Raw genomic sequence first — 4,866 nt, forward strand, 5'->3', positions numbered from 1 at the left:
GGCCCGTGTTATGTCAGGGGCTGTGCAGAAGGCTCTCCAACGGGGCCATCCTGAGGGGCACCCCCAGATTTCATTCCAGGGCCCTTTACCATCTTTGTGCTGAGCAACGGCTTGTGCTGGTATGAGGTTTGTTAGCACAGAGGATTCCCAAAGATACTCTCCACATGGAGAGGTGAAGGAGTAAGAAACAAGAAAGACCCTTTACAGGGAAACAAAGAGAAGCATGATGACAGGAGGCCATTTCCTCCTCCAAGGTGTTAAGACCGAGACGGAAATGGGCTTGTTGTCCCTGCTCGCTCTGCCGTGGTCCCTGACCGCAGCACTACGCTGAGAAGGTTTTGGAATCTACATTCAACTCATCAGGACGGGACTCTACAGCTGACTGGGGCAGTGTAGTGGATTACCCATTGGGCTGCTTGTCTCAAGGAGAGCAGCTCTCAGGGCGAAAGATGAGGTTTTCTACCCCCGCAAGGGGTTATAGTCTCAGAGGAAGTTCCACCCTGTCCTGGAGGGTCACCAGGAGTCACAATGGGCTCCAGGGCAGCACGTTTGGTCTGGTTTGGTTGTCGGCACAGCACTGGGGGTAACATCGTGGGCCCATGGCATGCAGCAGCCACCCAGCAATGTGCGGCCCACATGTGAGAAAGGAAATTAGAATAAAGCAATCATTCTGGAAATGAGCCGGTGGGGAGTGTGTGTGTGTGTGTGTGTGTGTGTGTGTGTGTGTGTTCTGACTATTTGCTTTGAACACAAGGCCCGGAGAAAGCTCACACCGTCCAAGCTCAGGAGGGAAATGTTTCTCCAGGCTCCTCTGTCTTGCAGATGATTTTAACCCCTAGGCCGTCCACTGCATACTTCAGCATCTGGGGGGAACAAAACCCCAAGAGGGATGGCTTCCCTCTGTGAGGACTTCTGTCTGAGCTGGGAGGTGTCCGTGGGTCTGGGAAGAGGTGGTGAGACGAGGGTGGCCGGGTGTCTTTGGGAAGGAGGAGGATGCGTCTGTCGCAGGCAAGCCTTACAGAACTTCTCAGTGTTTTTATTCAGAAACTTAGAGAGAGCACCAGTTCCCCCATGGGTTCTCTGTGAGTAGACAGTGCTCACTCCCACTGTCCCCAGAGGGGGGCGAGGTGTCCATCCATCCCTGATACGGTGCCCCTTCCCAGGGCAGCAGCCCATTGATGCCAGCCAGGGGCTGAGCGCGGAAGGCCCACCTGGCAGAGTCTGGGGATGGGGGCCTTCACCAGCACCAGAAGGCCCTCTTTCCCTTCAGCGGATCCACCGGCTCCAATTCTGGAGACACCGTGAGCAACGCCGTGTCAGAAGAACAGGGTCCTGGACAGGCGACCTCAGCCCTGGGAGCAGGAGAGACAAGACCTTCATCTGAGTAGGGTTATCAGGCCGCGGGACCGATGAGGCTAAGGACCCATTGGGAGCCTATATTGTCTCAAATAACGTCATTACCACAGATGGATTAGGGTGACTACTTTAAAATGTTTTTCTTTTTCTTTTAAAGCACAGGAAGCACCTATCTTCTTTCCTAGTTAATGAAGAGGGCCACAGAGGTCTGAAGCAGGACTGGCCTGGTGAGGGCAGTTCACCTAACTCCAGGAAGGCAGGCCCTGGGACAGGGTATCCTGGTGGGTCAGCAGCAATGGTGCACTCGGATTCGTGGGCCTTGGATAAAGCCTAAGAGCCGGCTCCTGCCTTCTCTTCTACCACCAAAGGCCTCTACTTCACAGCCTGATGCCGAAGTCCCCGTGCAAACAGATAAAGCCTAACGCAGCCACAGAACGGACAACTTCATGTGGTGGTTACTGGGCTGTGACTGGTCCTTGGGTCACTAGCAAGGACAACCTGGGAGAGGAGTCACTTAGCGGGTGCATGGGAAGGAAGCATTCTCCCTCCCGGGACTCTCAGGGAGCTGGGCTCAGGGAGCGCTCTGTGTCTGGGTGTTGGAAGGTACCACATACTCTATCCTCTGAGGAACTTAGCATTCCTGTATCCCCTGTCACCTGCTGCTGGGGAGCTGGAAATGACCACTCACCACTGTTGCTGTGGTTAGGGGCCAAAGTTGGTTCCAACTCATGGCACTCATATGTACAAACAAACAAACAACACTGTCTATGCCTGCCCACCCTCACAATTGTGGCGATGTTGGAGCCAATTACGGTAGCCACTGTGCCCCTCCATCTCATCTAGAGTTGCCTCTGATTGACCCTCTCCTTCCCCAAGCATGACATCCTTCTCCGTGAACTAGAACCCCCTGATATGGTCAAAGTACCATATATACTCGTGTGTAAGCTGAGTTTTTCAGCACATTTTTAATGCAGTTTTTGTGGTGAAATTAGGTGCCTCGACTGATATTCGGGCCGGCTGACATCCGAGTCCATATGGTAAGTGAAACTTCTCCCCATGTTTCCTTTTGAGACATATTCTGGGTGTGCTTCATCCAAGATAGGTTTATTTGCTCTTCTGGCAGCCTGTGGTCCGTTCAGTATTCTCCGGCAGCACCATCCTTCAAAGGCACCGATTCTTTGGGGGTCGTCTTGATGCACCGGCCAGGTTTCACGGGCATCCGAGGCAATAGAAAAGACCGTGACTTGGGTCAGGCACATGTAGTTCTCAAAGTTACATCGTGGCTCTTTAAGACTTTGAAGAGTTCTGGTGCAGTGGATTTGCCCAGTGCAATACATTATTTGACTTCTTTTTTGAATGTTTGACATGAGCTCGTACGTTATTCAAGACTTCCAGTCCACTTCAGTTTTACTTTTCCTCCTTTCTTTAGCCACTCAGACCGAGGTTTAGTTCTGCGGGGCAAGGAATCTGGAGGTAAGTGTAATCCGTAGAGAGAGCTGTCGTCTTTGAACTTCATCAGTAGTGTTTCAAGTACTCTTTATTTTCCGCAAGCAAGGCTGTGTTTCCTGCACATCGCAGGTTGTTCGTGAATCCTCTTTCGATTCTGATGTGGTGTTCTTCTTCATCTTGTCCAGTTTCTCGCTTTATTTGCTCAGCAGACAGATTGCCATCAGCAATGATACCCCCCATTTTCATGTTCTTTTCTAAATTCAGCCAGAATGTCTGGCAGTTACATGTCAATGTATTGCTGCAACTATTTTGAAATTTTTCTTCAGCGAAACAGATGTCAGTGATACTCTTCAATCATGGGTGCGTTCTGATGGATCACCTTCCATCAGAGAGGGGACGGCTGCGGGTCTCTTCCTTTGGGTTAGCTAGATAGCTGTCCTCCAATTTTCTTGGCATCAGTCAGTAGTTCCAATGCTGCATCTTTTTGCTGAGACATCTCAGTCCATAGTCCACCAATTCCTGGAGCCTTGCTGTTCAATAATGCCTTTAGTGTCCATGGCCTTCTTTCTTCAGCACCAGCAGTTTGATCATATACCACCTCCTGAAATGGTTGCATGCTAACCAATTACTTCTGGTTCAGGGACTCAGTGTATTCCTCCCATGTAGAATCCGTCAACATTTCTATTCAAGACTTGAAATTTTCTTCCGTTCTTTCTGCCTGAGAAATACCAAAGGTGCTCTGCCTGTTTGCTTTGCTGGCTCAATGTCTTTGGGTGTTTCATTAAAATACTTCATGTTACCTTTTCAGGCTGCCCTTTCAGTATTCTGTTCAGCTCTTTTACTTCATCACTGCTTCCATTCACGTTAGCTACTCTACATTCAGGGACATGTTTCAGAGTCTCTTCCATCATTCACTTTGGTCTTTTTCCCATCTTCTTATTGACATTACATTTCTTCAGGTGTCACGTCCTCGATGCTGTCCCACATGCCGACTGGTCTTCAGGCATCAGTGTACGGTGCGTCACATCTAGTCTTGAGATGGTCTCCACATCAGGTAGGATATAATCAAATTGTACGCTGGCTGTCATGGACTTAAGTTTAATTGTCTTCAGCTTCAACTTGAACTTGCATATGAGCAATTGATGAGCTGCCCGACCGTTGGTTCCTGACTTGTTCTGGCTGATGACTTTCACCTTCCCCACCACCTCTGTTGACAGATATGATCAATTTGACGCTGTGTAGTCCACCCTGAAGAGGTTCATGTGCACGTTGCTACTGCTGGTGTTAGGAGCCATCGACCTAGCTCTAACTCACAGAAATCCCATGCTCAACAGAGCACGGCGCCCACTGCTGTTCTGTGTGAGCCAATTGTCTCGGTCACTGTGTCAATCCAGCTGCTTGAGGGTCTCCATCTTTTTTGATGCCCCTCTACTTTACCAAGCATGATGCTCTCCCTCTCCGGGGACTGGTCTCTCCTGATATCATGTCCAAAGTCCATGAGACTAAGTCTCATCGACCTCAAGTCCACGAGCATTCCGACATTCTTCTTCCAAGGCGGTGTGCTTGCTCCTCTGGCAACCCTCGGTGCTCCCAGGCTCTTCACCGGCACCGGCACTCAACTCCGGCCATTCTTTTGGTTTCCCGTTGCACCGTCCAACGTTCATGTGCACAGGAGGTGATTGAAAACACTTGGGCTTGGGTCAGGGTGCACCTTAGTCCTCCAAGTGACGTTCTTGCTCTTCAACACTCCAAAGTGGTCCTGTGCAGATCTGCCTGACGTTTGAGTGGGTGCTTCCAGTGCTCCTTCCCCATTCGTTGTCTGCATTGCCTCAGAGGCACCCAATATGTTCTAGCCCACGATGTGCGATAAAGCCAGAGCACCTCTGGGGTGAAAGCAGGGTTGAAAGCCTTGACTCGTTCAAGATGAGGGGCTACAGAAGAGTCCAGAAGCTGTTCCCTCTGCCACTCAGCCAGCACCAGCTTCCTCCCTGATCTAGCAGAGACCAGGGAGACAGATGTCTGTCCCCCTTACACAAGAGCACTTTCATGACATTGTGTCAC

General features: G+C 50.5%; 1 protein-coding gene across 2 annotated transcripts in view; it reads right to left on the reverse strand.

The window, feature by feature from the left end:
* Positions 1-1,020: 1,020 nt before the first annotated feature.
* Positions 1,021-4,866, reverse strand: part of SLC25A48 (solute carrier family 25 member 48) — a 60,494-nt gene continuing 56,648 nt past the window's right edge. For both annotated transcript variants that reach the window (XM_045285368.1, XM_045285369.1), the window contains exon 8: positions 1,021-1,352. The gene's annotated coding sequence lies outside the window, so the exon portion shown is untranslated. The remainder of the gene's footprint in view (positions 1,353-4,866) is intronic.

The sequence above is a fragment of the Echinops telfairi genome, unplaced genomic scaffold, assembly GCF_000313985.2.
Source record: "Echinops telfairi isolate 266 unplaced genomic scaffold, ASM31398v2 ScPeMD7_7469;HRSCAF=8507_1, whole genome shotgun sequence".
NCBI classification, from domain to species: Eukaryota; Metazoa; Chordata; class Mammalia; order Afrosoricida; family Tenrecidae; genus Echinops; species Echinops telfairi.